General features: G+C 42.3%; 1 pseudogene; it reads left to right on the top strand.

The window, feature by feature from the left end:
• Positions 1-19,267, top strand: part of LOC115507704 — a 60,127-nt pseudogene that overhangs the window by 28,861 nt on the left and 11,999 nt on the right.

The following is a 19,267-nucleotide window of genomic DNA, read 5'->3' as shown; positions in this document are numbered from 1 at the left end:
TGCCTTTTAAAGAAACATTTTAAAAATGAGAAGACTGGAGCTTAAGGCTGTCGGACAGAACTCACTCCACAACCCCAAGGTGGCCCAGCCAGGGACAGAATATACATCTCTGACCACAGAGCTGAAACTCTTAGCCTCTACATTGCTTTGTCTTCCTTGAAAAGTACTCACTTACACTGAATGGGTTCATTTGCATTCGTGCCTCTGTATCCATAAAGTTTCCTTTTCCGGAGCATGCTCTGTCTACTCCTTCCCCACGCTTGGACACCTCTCTCTTAGTGAGAAGAGTATGGCTGTGTGGCCCTGCCTGCCTGTCACTGTGACATCAGCTGTCTCCTTTCCACATCCAACCTGTCCTCCCCGACCTCCCCCATTCACTTGTTCCATTACTTCCTCACCGTCCGCCCTTTCTCTTCCCACTCCATCCTTAGCTGTCCAACATGCAGAAGTTTTAATTTTTTCCACTTGTAATAAGAAATAATCTGCATGCGTCACTATGGCATAAGTTTAAGCCACCCATGGAAGATGATGGCTTGACTTACACCAATGATCATACTAAAGTAGGATCAGATAACATCCGTCATCTTTTTCTGTTTCTAAAATATTTTTAGAGGTGCGCCTGGGTGGCACAGTTGGTCAAGTCACTGACACTTGATTTCGGCTCAGGTCGTGATCTTAAGGTTCCTGAGATCGAGCCCCGTGTCAGGCTCCATGCTGAACGTGCAGCCTGCTTGGGATTCTCTCTCTCTGCAGCTCTTCCCTTCCCATGCTCGCACTCTCAAAATAAATAAACATTTTTTAAAAAGAAATGTTGAGTAATTTTATTTTTTAAATATCTGTCATCCTTGATACTGTACCCCTGAATTCCAACTCATTCTCTGCTAATTCAATGTTCTGGGTCACATCTTCATCACCAAAAACTTAGGAATAGTAAACTTTGTGTGATCAAGTCAAGTCTTAAACGTTATTCCCTTGAAGACTAAAAGACACTACATCCTTAACCTTAACTATCCTTTGGGGGTAAAGATTTCCCAAAAAGAACTAGTTATTAAAAAAAAAAACAAAACAAATCACTGGGATGCCTGGGTGGCTCAGTCCGTTAAGCGTCTGACTTAATTTCAGCTCAGGTCATGATCTCATGGTTCCTAGTATTAAGCCTTGTGTAGGGCTCTGCGCTGACTGTGTGGAACTTCTTTGGGATTTTCTCTCTCTCTCTGCCCCTCCCCTGCTTGTTCTCTCTCTATCACACAAAATAAATAAAAATAAGCTGTAAAAAATTTGAAAAAATATTGTCACCAAATATGAGTTGTTGATCCTTTTATGCATGTCTCACTAACACACATTAATCTAAATGCCCATCACCATGGACTAGGGTCCCAGGCACCACTGGGTAGTAGACCAGCAAGCTTCACTTCAAGAGTCCCAGAGCTTCAGAAGCACTGCCCCCCCTCGGAGGTGGCACCTCCCACAGCTCAGGAAGTGGGCCTTCCTTCTAGCTTTACTCCCTGCTTGTGTTCAAGGGAGCAAATGTTTTTGTTATTATTCACACTGATGTGATTACAACTTAATGACAACATATGCATGAAGGGGCTGTCTTGTGGTGATTTTTTTTTTAATGTCTATTTATTTTTGAGAGAGAGAGACAGAGCTTGAGTGTGGGAGGGGCAGAGAGAGAGGGAGACACAGAATCCAAAGCAGGCTCCAGGCTCTGAGCTGTCAGCACAGAGCCCAACGTGGGGCTTGAACCCACAGACCGTGAGATCATGACCTGAGTGGAGGTTGGACGCCCAACAGACTAAGCCACCCAGGCGCCCCTACATTTTTAAATTTAAAGTTATTATTTCCTATGGCAAAAGAAAAAATCTATCTAAACCACTCTCCCTCCCCCAAGCAAAAGTCCTCTGTAAGAAACTATTAGATACACCAAAGCAGACGTGGAAATATTCTGAGGCATGGACAGATCCATCTAGTTACTGAAGATCTTTGCGATGGCCCTGAAGGTGATTGGGTGGATAAGGCAAAGGTCTGGAGGAGTTTTTCTCCTACTCTTTCACTAGCTGGTCAAACCCTTTCTCCTAAGAGAGAACGAGGTGCTTTTGCTGATGCAGCTAAAGGAACGTAAGAAATTAGAGACCGAAATGCCCGTTCCCCAGCTCAGCAACTTCATCCATGACACGAATCTAAGTCCTTCCTTGCAAAAGTCCCTGAGGAGACAAAGCTCCCACACAGAATCTCTACTCATTGTGGAGTCCATCAACACAAAACAAGAACTACCAGGTCCTGTCATGTACCAGACACGATTATGGGTCTGTGGATGCCAGAGGGAACAGGACAGACACGATCCTGGGCTTCTCGAATTATGCAGGATGTAGAGAGACAAAAATAAACAGATGACTAAATATAAATTGTGTCCTGTTAGGCTGTGATAAGCACAAAAATAATAATAATAGAGCAGGATGAGAGATAAGCAGTATGGGGATAGTGGTATAAATACCACAACCACCTCCCTGTAGTTATTCTTAACCAAACCTTTCCCTCTCCCCTCTCCATATAAACACGTCCAGATGGGTTATCTTTTGGTTGGAGCTGTATGTTTCTTCTCGTTACTAATGTGATCACACAGGAAAAGCATCAAGCATACCTCGATCCTTACTATCGGCTCTCAAGAGCTGTTTTATCTCCATTGTAAATATTCTTCATGCTGCACACACTAGGTTATTTCTTCTCGTGGTTATGGAGTTTTAGTCAAAGTGCCTGCAATTAACTTTTCTTTGCAAAGGACAGGACTCATTTATTTTTACTTGTTAAAACCTTCATTCTGTCAGCATGTGCTGGGAACCTGCCCCTCCATCCCAGTGGAGGGTGTCACAGAACCAAAGTCCCTAAAGCCTTATCCCTTCCTTTGGAGACCTCACCAGAGGTGGGAGACTGAGGTGTAAACAAGTAATTTAGACAAGTGTCAACTGTGCCACCTCTGATGCTTATACGTAGATCTGGACAGTCCCACGCCTTCCTCCAGAATAACAGAGAGGCGTATTGTGTGGTCACCTAATCTCTCCACAAGAACCTGGGCAGAATTTTTTTTTCCTTCAGAGGGGAGTCATTGAAACGTGTATTAGAATACTTTTGACTTCGGGGCGCCTGGGTGGCTCAGTCAGCTAAGTGTCCAACTTCAGCTCCGGTCATGATCTCACGGTTTGTGGGTTTGAGTCCCACATCAGGCTCTGTGCTGACTGCTCAGAGCCTGGAGCCTGCTTCAGATTCTGTACCTTCCTCTCTCTCTTCCCTTCCTTCCTTCGCTCACTCTCTGACTCAAAAATATAAACGTTAAAACAAAAAAGAAGCAGACATTATTTTTTGCTACCTGAAGCCCTAACTGGGAATTTGAATTATGATTAGGTTTCTCACTGACAGAAAGGGTTGGAAAAACACCTGAAGCCCAGGGACAAGGGCAACTCTGGAGACCTCACCTGATGAAGATCATGCATCTCCAAGAGAATAGCCACAAACACAACGCAGGGTGCAGAAGTGCCAGCCCCTGAATCTGAATCCCAAATTTCAGTCTCTCGATCAACCTGATGAAGGTCCAATGTGAATTGGCCACAGATCAGTCAACTATCCAACTTGAATCAGTCTTAAATCAATCAACCTTGAGTCAGCCAACCTTGAATTAGTCTTAAATCAATCAACCTTGAGTCAACCAACCTTGAATCAGTCAATCTTGAATCAATCAACCTTGACTCCACCTTGAATCAACTCAACCTTGAAACAATCGGCTACCCAAAAGAGCAATGCTCATGCAACTTGGGCATAACCACTGGGGCCAACCTCTCTCAGGTACAATTTCCAGAGAAGGGGGAGGAAGCTATACAATGAGATATTCACAGGCAGCTCACCCCCTGCTTTGGTAACATCACTGCACCTAGGACAACTTATGTGAGCAACAGTGAAAGTGGCATTGAGGGAAGGCAAAGAAGGTTGGAGACATTTACTCAGAAGGCTGACTCAGTAACTGTCGTCAAGCAAATGAAGAGTCATTATGGAGAGAACTCTGGCCAACTCTTCCTAATCTTCATAGAGCAGGAATAAATGGATTTAAGTGCCAACAAGGGAAGGTTAGGTGTGAGATTAAAAAGGATGTCTTGACAGTAAAAGTTATTAAGCATTAACCAAAGATTCTTGGTCATAAAAGGCATTAAAAGAGATCCAAGCCTTCATTTTAAAAATCACTTAGGTTACCATTTCTTTTATAGAAAAATTGATTGTTATAAAAAGGCGTTAGGATGGAAAAACAATTACCAGAAGAAACAAACAATTTTTATAATAACACTTGAGATTTGGGAATTAGGCAATTGCATGACATCCAAAGAATGAGAACTAATAGAAAAGACTGGTTGTAGGTCAAGTATTTTTTGGCCAAATACATACACGAGGAAGATAATGAAGGTCACTACTGTTTATCACTTTGTGTTTTGAGTGCTATATCCTGGGACTTCCCCTAGACAAGAACGTTGTTTTAATGAAGTGCCCTGGGTAATTATAATCATTTGAAGGACTTCCAACTCAGATCCACCCTATTCCAAAACTTTGTATTTATAGGAAGACCCTGGGTTGGTTCTTACCAGCTTGAAACACCAACAGCAACATATTGTATCACCAGGATTGTCACAGAAGTTTACTAGACAGACATTTGTAATTCATTCCAACAAACTGTGGAAATTAAAGCACCCAGGCAAGGTGTACGGAATTGTAAATGTGGGAGATTCTGTATGGAAAAGTGAAAGAAAACTACAAAATGTCAGTTACACATTAGTAATGATGGATATGTAAATGCTTAAGAGGAAATATCCAAGTTTTTCCATGTATTATCATCTAACTTGTGTCTACAGCAGCACTGGGTATCCATATTTAATTATTTTCAATTGCCAGTCTTTACAGTCATTGCCTGTTAATTTCACTTTATTGAGTCAAAGTTCAGCTTGAACTCTTGAATCGAGTATTGGTTGGGAAACCGTGTGTTATTCCTTATAGCATTTACTTAGATCACAGTAGAGTAAATCAGGCAGATGAGGCAGTATGGGAATTGTTGAAATAAACCCATCAGTTGCCACACTGTGTTCTTTGCATCCAAGTCTGTATATGGTAATGCTTCCTTACATACTGCCCCCCCCCCCAAAAGGCACATAGCACACATTCACCATTTTGAGTGTTTTGTTATTGCCGTTGCTATTGTTGAGCTATTAGGCAAATGCGGGAAAGCTCTTTTCTGTTATATCACTTGGACCAAGTAAAAGAAAGCATATATACAATGGAGTACTCAGGGATTAGTGAAAAGTTATCAAGTGGAACAACACACACACACACACACACACACACACACACACACACACAATGTATTCTTTCATTGAAAAACATCTATGCATTGATTAGCTCCAGTGTACTAGGGACTTTACAAGTGAAAGCTACAAGCAAACAGACAATTAAAATATAATGTAAATCTTTTTCTAATTAAGGAAAGTTCAGCGTGATGTTAAAACTCAGACGTGTAGCACAGTGACCCAATTTGTGTATGACATCTGTTCCCTGATGGCCTTGACTGCTACATGCAGTGTCTTCCCTAATTACCTACACCCAGAAAGTGGTTTTACCAGTGTACTTCTGGGGTCGCGTTATATTCAGACAAGCCTCCTGCTATGCTCTACATGAAATGGAGTCTGAGAGGCAGTTTTTCCCAATGTCCAAGATATTATTATTATTTCTTTACCATTATTGTTGCTATTGACTTGTTTTACATTTTTACATCTCGTTTTACCGAGAACTTTGGCTTAGGATCCAAGGGAAATCCTACCCTTGGGCCGTCCAGACCTCCAGTTCAGAGTTACAACAATGAGCAACCCTTCCCTTAGTGCAGGAAGCTGACTCCTACACACGAAGAGCTGTTGGGCCCATTCCCCTAAAGTCTGCCAAGAGCTAAATTGGGCCAGGGAGGCAGAATCACAGAGGATTTTGAGTGTTTTCTGGATGACCTAAATAAGCACAGTCCATTTTCAGGAAATGCCGTCCAAAGTCTTATCTTTGAAGCCCAGATAGAAAATTACTGATCTCACTTGCTTGGTCCACAGAGTCAGAAAATGATACGATTAGTATTTCAACCAGAAATGTGCAACCTACTATTCCACCAACAGAGACCTGCAACCTGATGCTAGATAACACCACCGCTCCTTGATGGAGCAAAGCAGTGGATAATGTGTGAGTGTCTGTGTGTGAGAGGGTGGCAAATGATAATGCAGGGTCTGGAACTAAATCTCATAAAATGCAGGGTCGACATTCTCCTTATTATGTAGGCTCCATCAAACGCATCTTTCAGCTGAGTGTTAATTCAAGTTACACAACAGTAGTACTAGCCCTTGGTGGATGTGTTCACCGACCGGTTCAGTGCATTGACGGTCCTGCTTCTCCATCACAGGCACTGTCTTGTGACTCCCCCCAAAACAAATCCACCCTCCCAGGTAAGGATGAGGACTCACATCATTTATTTGAGAGGTGGTTCTTCTTAAGGAAGGTGTGGGTTGGTGAGACAGGAAAGAGAAAAGCCAATGAAGACTGTGTTAACAAGTGAGTACCCCTGTGGAAAGCAGGGACTCAATCCTCTAGGAGAAAATGTATCAAAGTTGTCCAAGGAAGGGGCCAAGAAGCTGGGACATTTTATATCAACTCCAACTGTTGCTGGTTGAGGATCATTAGTAAAGTACCAGCCCAGCGTGTCCAGGTTGCTCCTACCTGGCATCAGAGAATACCCACTAGGGTGATCTTTGGGGACAGTGTGAGTATGGGCTGAGTGAATCCAGCATGTTAAATTCCACACTGATGTCCCACTGTACAGTTAGAGTTCACATAGACCAGCAGAAGGTCCAATATTATCCATATCCCATCCAAGAAGCCCATCCAAGACTTTGTCCACAACTGTTAGGAGATCTTACACAATCAAATGGTATCTTCCCCAACCTGGACATTCTTGGACACATGGCTCCTATTGGTAGCCACGGAGCATCAGGTTGGACATTCCTTCCCCTGGGATTAAGCATTTTACTTAAACTGGTGTGACTTTCTTCTGTTACATCTTTCAGTGGGTAACGGCTTTTCGTGTCCCTCAAAACTGCCTCTTACCAGGGAGTCTGGGTTGGATGGCTGGGTGGGCACAGGTGCCACCTTGGGAACCCACTGACCCATGTATGTCCACTTACCCATCTTCACTCAACCTGAGATTGTAATGTTCAACTTACATTAAGTCTGCCGACAAGGCAGAACAGCGTTAAGACTGAAAGGGAAGAGACGGGAGTGTGAAGCATGTAAACCCACCTGAAAACAATATTAAAAATCCCTGAACCCTTCTGTCATAGTAAAAAAAAAAAAAAGTATTCTGTTACACTTTCCCTGTCCCTGTGCAACTCTTTCCAGATAAGTGTCAATACATGGAAATTGTCTCAAATCTGCAGAACGGAAGCCCATACCTATTTGGCACTTTCCCAATTCTAGAGCCAAAAGAAACAAATAAAAACACAAACAGCTTTGGGTAGTGCCTAAGTGATAGGTCCATAGCTTTGGAATATATCTCTAAATGGAAGGCACACTTCCAACCAAAACCCTTCACAGTCCCCAGACCTGTGCGTCTAAGATCAAGGGAAAGGAAAGCTACCTTCTTCACATTAGCTTTTCTGCCTGTGAAAATAACATCTTATTTGTTTTGTTGTGGGTGTCATACTGATGATGGTCCAAGGTCTTCGGACTCCCTGAATTTTTGGCAAAATCACCCCTCACTCAGGGTGAACTTCCGTGGGAGGACTTCTGAAATAGGTAGTCAAGTAAGTAGATTGCTACTTTAATATAACCAAAAGTTACCTCTGATTGCTGAGGGTGTCTTCACAGGAAATAATGGTCCCTGGTTATGTCTGCAGGGCCTGTCAAAAGACAGACTTTTCAGTCATACTTAAGAGACAGACAGAGCTAAATGCATATAACATGATTCAATTCACACATGTGCTCTTTCTTATCACCTACATCATTGCATGTGACCTGTTTTGGGCACATTGATAATGGAACTTTCCCAAGATAGAGAGAAGAATTTCCATTTTATTTTATTTTTTTTTTTATTTTTTTATTTTTTTTTTTTTTAAATTTTTTTTTTTTTTCAACGTTTATTTATTTTTGGGACAGAGAGAGACAGAGCACGAACGGGGGAGGGGCAGAGAGAGAGGGAGACACAGAATTGGAAACAGGCTCCAGGCTCTGAGCCATCAGCCCAGAGCCCGACGCGGGGCTCGAACTCACGGACCGCGAGATCGTGACCTGGCTGAAGTCGGACGCTTAACCGACTGCGCCACCCAGGCGCCCCAAGAATTTCCATTTTAGAAGCGCCAAGGAACGTAGTAAAATTCAGCAATAGCAATTCCAAACTTGAGAAGTTCATCAATATTTATGCAGTTGGATTACAGTCATTTACAGATGATGCAATCAGCATGGGAAGCTATCTTGTGTGAGTTAATTTTCAAGATTAAATGTATGCAGTAGTCATGTTTGGGTATTTAAATGTCTGTTACCTGGGTCTAAATGCCAGACTTACAGTCACCTCGAAAAGTGCATGTTGAAATAATCAGCTTTCATTGATTTCATCATATATTCTTACGCTAAGTGGTAAGTTAATTGACAGTGTGTGCAGTTAAGATATTTCACAATTTGGTGATGTATGGCAAAATATAACTTTAAAATGCATTTTGCTTAAGCAATGTTGAACATATCATTTGGAGAGTTTCAGAAACCTTGACATTTAGTTTTTTTTATTAGTTTTATTTTTGAGAGGCAGAGAGAGACAGAGTGCGAGCGGAGTAGGGGCAGAGAGAGAGGAAAACACAGAATCTGAAGCAGGCTCCAGGCTCTGAGCTATGAGCTCAGAGCCTGATGTGGGACTCGAACCCACGAACCGTGAGGCCATGACCGGAGCTGAAATCGGACGCTCAACTGACTGAGCCACCCAGGCGCCCCAAACCTTGACATTTAAATCCAAGTGCTGGGGCGCCTGGGTGGCTCAGTCGGTTGGGCGTCCGACTTCGGCTCAGGTCATCATCTCGCGAGATCTCGCGTGATCTCGCGTGAGTTCGAGCCCCGCGTCGGGCTCTGGGCTGATGGCTCGGAGCCTGGAGCCTGCTTCCGATTCTGTGTCTCCCTCTCTCTCTGCCCCTCCCCTGTTCATGCTGTCTCTCTCTGTCTCAAAAATAAATAAACGTTAAATCCAAGTGCTCACTTTGGTATTCGAACATGACAGATGTAGATTGGTATGGATTTACTCAAGTGTAGTATAATAGCAAACTGGACTTGGTAGCTCGCCCAGTACTTTTTAAACATGAAATTCAAGTAAATGAAGGACGTATTTCCACCTTAATTATTCATGTGTAAGAGTGGAGCAGAAACACTTGCTCCCGTAGAGCCAGGCACAAAGTCTAGCATACAATGGGTAATCGATGCATGCTCATTAAGTAGATAAGAGGGACTTGAGGGCAATGTTTAAACAAATTTCATGGTCAGAGGCAATTGTTTGAAAAAGTTATACCATCAGGACTTGGGGGGACAATATCCGTAGCTTGAGGTGATCCATCATGGGCCTGCCAATATTATTCCATTATTTGTGATGAGAAATGAGAAGATTTTGTTGAAATTGTCATCAGGAAGTCTTGGTGATGTTTGAGAAGCATTCCACAGCAGTGCTAGAAGACAGCAGATTTCTAGAGATGCAGAGTGAATGTCCTGTGAATGTTAAGTAGGGGCGCCTGGGTGGCTCAGATGGCTAAGCGTCCAACTTTGGCTCGGGTCATGATCTCATGGTTCATGGGTTTAAGCCCCGTGATGGGCTCTGTGCTGACAGCTCAGAGCCCGGAGCCTGCTTCAGACTGTGTGTCTCCCTCTCTCTTTCAGCCCCTCTCCTGCTCACGGTCTATCTCTGTCTCTCTGTCTCTCAAAAATAAATAAACATTAAAAAAGATTTTAAAAAGTGAATGCTAAACTTTATCACTTTGGGTTTGTTGGAAATCCACATATATCACAAGACAGTTGAACATTTTCCCAAAAAATATGCAACGGCAATGTATTCATGAAAATGGTCATACTTTTTTTTTAAGGCAGAATGACATTATCATTAAGTAAACCCGAATGGTTTGTTCTATGAAAAAAAAAAAAAATCATCACCCTAATAAATCACCTGTCTGCTCTTTGGTGTTACTGAATATGTTTAGTTATCCAAAATCAATATAAGGTATATGCCTACATTATTTCATATGGTTTATCTTCTCAAAACTTGTTCTTTAATACGAGTAAATAACTCCCATGTACTTTCCCTCAAGGACACAAACAAAAATGTCCTCTCAATGTAAATACATGAGACAATGTAGTGTTTCTTGATGCTTTGTCCAGATGTGTGAGAAACTCGGAGTGCTGAATGCAGGATTGTCAGGGTACCCTTTCAAGTTAGGTATTAGGTATGATCGAGAATGGGCAACCCCCTTTCAAGTTAGGTATTGGGTGTGATCCAGAAGGGGCATCTCTTCAAAGTAGGTACGGGGTACGATCCAGATAGGGCAAAGTACTGAGTATGATCCAGAATGGGTAACCTGTCAAGTTCAACACTGATTATGATCCAGAATGGGCATCTCTTCAAGGTACGTGCTGGCTTCAGTACAGAATAGGCACCTCTTCAGGGTAGGTTCTGGGTACGATCCAGAATGGGCATCGCTTCAAGTTAGACACCCAATCCAAGTAGATACTCAGTACAATCCAGAATGGACATCTCTTCAAGGGAGGCACTATCTACAATCGAGAAGGGGAACCACTTCATGATAGGTACTGAGTACATCCAGAATAAGCACCTGTTCAACGTTCGTACTAGGTATGATCCAAAACGGGCACTTCATCAAGTTTGATACTGGGATTGACTCAGAATGGGCTTGGGCAACTGTGACTCATCGCCCCCTGCCTGTTTTCATTTAGCCTACAAACTAAGAACGGGTTTTGCATTTTTAAATCATCAGGGAACAAATTAAAAGAAGGGCAATATCTCATGGCATGTGAAAATTATATGAAATTCAACATTTAGTGTCTACACATCAAGTTTTATTGAACATAGCCTTGCCTGTTTGGATAAGTGTTGCCTGTAGCTAATTCCACTCTACAACAGCAAAACCGAGTAATTACAATGGGGATCACAAGGCCCCCAGAGCCAAAAGTATTTACTTTCTGGTCCCAAACAGAAAACATTTGCTGCTGTCGATGTCTGGCCTAGCACTTTCGAATACATGAAGGTTAGATTAAGTTTAAAAAACTGTAAAGTGATCTTATTTTACTGTAAAACTATAAAGTGATCTCTTTAATATTTTATAGTACAAATATTTGAAAATGCTCAATAATAAATGATTTGGATAGAGAAAATCCCAAACCACTAAGAACTGACTAAGAAGGCAAAAGCCAAGAAGTTAAAATAAAAGTGAATACATACATTAAAAAAATAAGTTGGGGAATCTGTAATTGTATACAGACTTGACCCTGAGCTCCAGGCACACTGGCTAAAAATGAGAAGAAACTTTTCCTCAGTCTCTCTCTCTCAGGCCTGAGAGTAATTTCTTAAGTGTCTTTCTACCACCACTTGTTATTAGAAAAAATACTACTGGTAAGCTTCATGAAATAGGTCTTTGATTAGTAAGAAATTGTGTACAGAGAAAGAGTCCCAAAGCTTGGGATCATGGCCAAAGCAGAGGGTGGTACCTATTTAAACTAAATCTGGATTCTTCGTGTTTAAAGCTCCCAGGACCCAGATGGCATCTGTTTCTCCTTGGAAACATGTTGGAGGGAGATTACTCACATATAATGTTTTAAACCCTGAGGCCTGATTTACTCTAGAAAATGTTTGTATCATGAAGGAGGGTCTCCATCCCAGGGTGCTGCTATTTTCCATGCAGGACTTCCAGCATGCAAATTCATGATACTAAAATAACGTACAGAGAAAAGCTGTGGAAATGAGGAGTAAGGAGTGGTAAGCATCCATCGTCATTGGGAGGTGAGGTTTTCACTTGAATGACCTAAAGGAACACACTGAGGACCTCAAGCCATCACTGTTCTTTGGAAGATTTTAAAATCAGAACCTCAGGAAATCCCTGAGAATTTCATTTCAACTCAGGAGTTCTCTTGAATATGTTATTTTGTTGGTAAACAAGGACACCATGTCAGCAAACTTAAAGGAGTTAATGGAATCTGTATTTTGGCCTCTTTTTGCACAAAATAGATGGACCTCTTTCCGTCCCAAAGGAAGAGTCACCCATATTTTGTCCTTAAGTATGCACAATGGTAATATCTTTCCAGAGGCAAAATGTCATGACAAGGCTGGGCGTAGGACACCTGTCCGCATAGCAAACTTGAATTCCTCCTAACAAGATGCAACAAATGGGAAAGAATATGACCTCAATTCTTGCAAACAAATAATTGCCTATTCTAAGTGAACACAGAGTTCTCATCGCTAATCAGCAGAGACAATGACTTTGTCCAAATGGGCCCTCATTGAAAGTTCTCATGTCATTCTGGAGAAGACTTGGCGACTTGTGAGTTGAACAAAACACAGAGAGATTAAAATATCCAATAAATATATGATTTAAATGGGGGCCCTGATGAGACCACCCGACCATTCAATAACAGAGGATTTCAGTACATGATGACCAAAACCCTGCTTGGAGATCACATTCTTACCCTGAAGATCAGAAGTCTTCATTTCACTATGAAACAGCAGACATGCCGGGAAGTGATGCTTGCCCGTCTGATCTGAATTTGTGTGCATTCTTTTCTAAAAGTCACCTTGGGGGGCTTCTCACAGGAAGAGGATGACATCCATAAGACACTAGCCACGAAAGCACATTGCAGCAGGACAGGAAATTCGGGAGAACAAGTACACACTAGTGGCCTCAACTGGAAAGCATGTAGCAGGCTCAACCAGAAGCTATGTCCGAACCGCAGACTTGAAGTCAACCTTATTTGTCCCCTGACTCCACATGGACAAAGCCACCTGATTCGGTCCAGTGACATGGTTCGGGTCTGTGCAGTGTCCAGTATGTCCCTCCACAACAACATCTAGGGACACTCACTAATTTTATTATGGAACAGGTGCTTTCAGGAAAGGCATGTAATTTGTATGAACACTGCATTAACATTATAGTATACCAAATTTATTTATTTTTTAAATGTTTATTTAATTTTTAGAGAGATAGACAGAGCGTGAGTGGGAAAGGGGCAAAGACGGAAGGAGACAAAGAATCCGAAGCAGGCTCCAGGATCTGAGCTGTTAGCACGAGACTGATGTGGGGCTTGAACCCACAAACCGTGAGATCATGACCTGAGCCCAAGTTGAATGCTTAACCGACTGAGCCACCCAGGCGCCCCTATACTGTAGCAAATTTATACAAGACATGACGTTCTTGAAATTTTGTACCTCTACCAACTGATACTTATCAATGTCATTCAAGAAAACCGATAAATAAATTATTATGCATGGTGTTATCTTAATGCTACCACTAACTCAATCCATTTCAGTATTATGAACTGTAACATGGACACATTATGTGTCATAATTCAGTAAGAAACTATCAATAATTTGTCCGGATAAAGTATGAATGACACCATAATTTCTAAGGATTAGTGGCCAAATTAATCCTTATATATATCCTTTCAACAGTATCTTCTTAAAAGCAGGTTAATTTTTAGTCTTCACGAGGACTGGAATGAACTCACAATATTACACACCTACCTTATTATTGGTTACAAGCTATACATATGATATTTTTTAAGAAAAAAAGTCAGAGTTTCCCTAGAGAACATTTAGTGAACTTTGAATTCAACACTCATTCATGATAGTGACCATTACTAAAACAGGAAAAGAAGTAACCATCTTACCTAATCAACTACTACAAACGTATAGTTCATAGCAAATGCAAGACAGAAATCATTCCTGTTGTACTACGCACGGAAGGACACATACTATGTAATAACAAAATAAATGCATGCATAAATTGAAAGGATAAGGATTGGAAAGAAAACAAATGAATGGCTTGGAGATGAAATGATCGCTACGTGGAAACCCCCAATAATCAGCATACCAATTATTGAACAAATGGTAGAATTTACCAGGTTGGGCTACGATAAGATCAATATAAAAGTTTATTGCATTTAAAGTTATCAGAAATGACTTAGAATAAATATTTTCGAAAATTATGGTTTATCATCCAATGTCTGGTACCTTGTAAAGTTAAACATGCTAGAAGTTTATAGAGAAACACCTTACAGTAGACTTAGGTAAATTCTTTGGTCAGGTACAATTGTTGTTGCACGATGGACAATTAATCATTGGAAAGAATGAATAGATTCATCCTGAAACACACCGATACATGTATGGAAAAAGGATATTAATAGAGGTAGCAATGCACTAACTTGGGGACTCATCAATTAATATGACGGGATAATTGGTGATCAATAGAAAAGCTAAAGGACATGGACTACTTTTCATGTCTTTATTTTTTTTAAGTTTTATTTACTTATTGAGAGAGAGTGCACATGGGACAGGGTTGGAGAGAGAAGGAGAGCGAATCCCAAGCAGGGTCCGCTCAGCACAGAGCCTGACCTGGGGCTCGATGCCACAATCACAAGATTATGACCTCAGCGGTATGAAGAGTTGGATGTTTAATTGATTGAGCCACTACCCACACACGCCTGGACTTTTCCTCTCATGTCTTTTTTTTTTAAGAGCTATATTTGCATAGTGAAAGCCATGACTTATTTGTGAACTATATCTCTGTGGTTTTTAAAAAAAAATGTTTATTTTTGAGAAACACAGAGAGAGACAGAAGGCGAGTAGGGGAGGCACAGAGAGAGAGAGAGAGAGTCAGAGACACAGAATTTAAAGCAGGCTCCAGGCTCTGAGCTGTCAAGACAGAGCCCGCCGCGGGGCTCAAACTCACCAACCATGAATCGTGACCCGAGCTGAAGTCAAATGCTTATCTGACTGAGCCACCCAGGCACCCCTCATTTTATATCTTAAACAAACCTCATTACTGATAGATGAAGGACACGAAAAAGAAACCTGTTACAAGATTTTATAAGAAAATATACTGTAATGTTTCTCGGGGTAGGGAAAATATATTTTGGACCTAATCCATCAAGAAATACCCAACGTTCTATTAGATAGGTTGTTCTGCCTGTGATATTTATTGGGTTCCCTTCAGCTTTAAAAAGCTCATGTGTGCATATGATTGAAACAATCTCATTCTATACATAAAAGCATGTTCCATTAAGAGCAAATGCCTTACTCATTCTTCCAAATTTTCCAAGTTTCAGGCTTACAAGTTTCTAACTTAGTGAAAATGCTCCCTGGATACTGCTGAGCAATTTTGTAAATTGAGTTTGTGAACTTGACCCTGAGTTCCTCCAAAGAATTGGGTTTTGATGAATGAACAATCAGACTAAGGTATCTGCATCAATCCTCTGTTCATATACAATTATTAAAACTTAAAATTGCACATGGCCCTTATGACTCCCCCTCTAATTGGGATGTGGTCAAAATGGAATATTCCCCCAGCATGGATCTGGGAAAATAAAGGGCTTCTGTTTGTAACTATGATGTGGAGAATGGAATAGGTTCCCATAGCAATTAAACCATTAGGGGAATAAAAAACAGCTCTGAAATCATCCTAGGTTTCAGTTAAATATGTGCGGAAGAATCTCAAAAGAACATTTTTGTATACAAGCTATGCCATTTTTAAAAGACACCGTAGGAAAGGGATCTGTGTGCAAGGCCCACTGATACGCACAGATAAATGAGTTTCCCAGGTTCTGTAATTGTGATATTGTAAACTAGCCAGATCTCTCCTAAGACCCATAGGAGCAAGACATTTCATTTTTGAAAACTCTCTAGCAAAAATATGTTTTTAATAATACAACCCTAAGTGTTCACTCTCATGGTCCGCACTGCGGTGTTTCTATCATAAAGACCGCATGGGAGCTATACTGCCCGGAGCCAGCTGCAAGAACATAGGTGCATTGGAAAACTTAGCCAAGGCAAGCCTTAGAACTCATTCTCCAGTCTAGAAAGAATTATTCCCGTACATGTCTTTAGGGACGCCCTTCCTCTGCCCCTAGAAACACAATATATAACTTTGACTTCTCTTCAACCTTTCACCAAAAATGACCTAAATGCCAAGGTTGCTGTGTGGGCTTTATTGAAAAAGCAACTTGTTAATTCGCATTTTACCTAGTTGCTTAATTAACAGAGAATGAGATTAAGCATCTATCTACATTCCATTGTCTCTTCCCCACTTGAAAATGTTTTCATTTTATACTCAGATGTGCAAACAAATGTTATGACATCTTGATTTATTGAAAAGTAGATCTAGTCCTCCCCACTTCATTAAGAGAGGGAGATGATCACACACTGTCAACCCATCAAATCTGAGCAGGACAGTTCCTTCCATTCATGTTCTTCCATGGCTTGGTCTTCTGGATAAGGGCTCAGTCTACAATGGCCCCACTAAGAAACGCTTATCTCCAAGATGACATCTGTGTCCATTGGCAAACCACCATGACTTCATGGAGCTCAGGAGAAGGAAGACTGGATACACACTGCTTCCCTGAATGCTCACACAGAAACCCGTGTGGTCTGCATCCTGGACTTGGTCATATCGGTGTCATCTCTCCTGCTGGGAAGGTGTGCCATGCACCCCTGGTCCCCAAGCCTGTACACGGAAGCCTTCAATCCCTCTCTGCAGCCTCCGTTGACCCTGTGCCCTTCTCAGCACCTCTGTCCCTCCTCATTACACTTACATAAACTTCTACGTTCCCTACATGTCACACAAAAGTTCAGGTGAGCCACAGCCCCCTCCTCCAACCTATGAAGTCACAACTCTCAGGCAGTATCTCTGTATCCTTCCCAAACCATGAGAGACCACAAGCCATTGTGACAATTGGCTTTCTTTGAGAGCACTGCCATGGCCCCAGTACACACCAGGGAGACAGGCTCTAGCATTCCAGGACATTTTCAGTTGGGGAAAATGAGGTTTCTAATCACTACACACTGTAGGCTTCTCAATTCATTACCTGTGTCTATCTCATATCCCACTTCAAGAAGGTGCCAAGAAGCCAGCCCAGTCTTAAGAAGTGCTATGGCATGAATGTTTGTGACCAGCCAAAACCCACCTCTAAATGGTTTTCCCTACTGGGTTGGTATTTGGAGGTAGGGCCTCTGACAGGTGTTTAGGTCATGAGGGTAGAGCCCTCAAAATGGAATTAGTTCCCTTATAAAATAGACCCCAGAGAGATCTCCCACCCCTTTGGCAATGTGAAGACGTAGCAAGAAGACGGCCATCTATGAACTAGGAAATGGGTTCTCACAAGACACTGAATCTACCTGTGCCTTGATCTTGGGCTTGCGGCCTCCACAACCACAAGAAATGAATTTCTGTTGCTTATTAAGCCACCGAGTCCATGGTATCTGTTATAGCAGCCCGAGAAGTATGAGACAGGGGCAGAAGTTTTCAAGACACCACTGAAGAAGCCAGATTTGGCCAGAGATCGCTATTGACAATTCTTATTCAAGTCCTCTGAGAACCAAATTAATGAAAACAAAAATATTGTGCTAGTTAGTCACATTTTACTTAGCAAAGAACATCACTGAGTAGAAGAATATTCACTGGGTTTCCAGACAATTTCATCTCATGCCTTCTTCACTCTTTTCTATAATATTTAACGATGGAGCCACCCCCAAGCAATATGTACCAGCCAGGGTACTAAAATGATACTCCATGCTGTTCCTCACACCTGCAGATAAAACCCTTCCTACGATGACATTCAAACAGGCCTGCATTATACCTGAGTGGAGGTCAAAGTATTTCATGCAGGACCAAGCTTGGGAACTGATCATTTATCCATTTTCAGGCCCCTGGGAGTCCTCTATTCTGACCCACTGCAAAATTTCAATTCTGGGACTGCTGGGCAAGAATGTTTTGTCTGGACGCACAGAGGGATCACTAGAAGAATTACAGCCCACTGTCCAACTAAGTCCAATATTACAATCTGATAAAATGAAAGAGGAAGTTGCCTGGTGGAAAGTAGGGGATCCTTCACAGGGCTGCGAGCAGGGCTCGGCACAGTGAGGTCTGTGGCTGCCGGCCAGATGAACTGTCCACATAATAGCATCTGAGCGGTTTAAACGCTACAACCTGCCATGGGCATCGTATCTTCCTAATTAGAGATAACTCCTCTGAGCAGGACCGTGTTGGCAGACATAAAAGACGATGTGGATCCCAGCCATCTCACTCGGATTTGAAATGAGGCTCTGGATCCCGCATTGTCTTTGGGTGAATGCGGGGCACCAAAGCAACTGCTTTCTTGCAAAATGTGTAGGGCGGCAGAAGGGAAAGAGAAGTGGGACCTGCCCACAGAGAGACACATGTGGGCATCCAGGTACAGCTGGTGATGGGGAATGGAGACAGGGAAGCAACTACATACACCCAGGGGGCCGGGGCAGGGCCAACAGGGATGGAAATGGACATGCTCTCTGCAGGAAAAGGTGCACAGGTATCATGGAGCCCACACCACAGAACAAGGAAGAGGCAGGGCAGGGACTCTGTCATTTGCTAGGTGTTTTACCAGGTGACAGATTAACCTCTTGCGGGCCCAGTTTCCTCATGGACAAAGTGAGGACCCTCATACCTAACTATCAGCATCGCGTGTAGGGTCAGACACAAATCCTCACCACAAATACTGTCCTAGGTAGAAGCAACTTCTTTTTAAGGACACTATTGCGCAGAGAGAGGCCAAGATGGTGGAGAGGCATGGGCATTTTTTTGCATCTCTTGCCTCTGAAATGCAGCCAAATCAACACTACACCATCCTGCACACCTAGAAAACTGATTGGAGGATTAAGACAACAATCTGCACAACCTGAAGAAGAAAATTGAGCAGGTACGCAGTGTGGAGAGGTGAACTGGGGAAACAGAAGCCGAGGAGGGCAGGGAGAGGTTTTTGCTTGCAGAGACAGGACAGAGATTTGGGGGGGGGGGGAAGAGTACAGAGAGCATATATGAAAAGACCCAATGCTAATACAATCCCCAATGGGTAAAAACTCAGAGCTTTCTCCCCTAAGGTCAGGAACAGGACAGGGATGTCTGCTCTCGCCACTGTTATTCAACATAGT

The sequence above is a fragment of the Lynx canadensis genome, chromosome X, assembly GCF_007474595.2.
Source record: "Lynx canadensis isolate LIC74 chromosome X, mLynCan4.pri.v2, whole genome shotgun sequence".
Lineage (NCBI taxonomy): Eukaryota > Metazoa > Chordata > Mammalia > Carnivora > Felidae > Lynx > Lynx canadensis.
The sequence above is the reverse complement of the archived record's forward strand: the minus strand, read 5'-3'. Positions and strand labels throughout refer to the sequence as shown.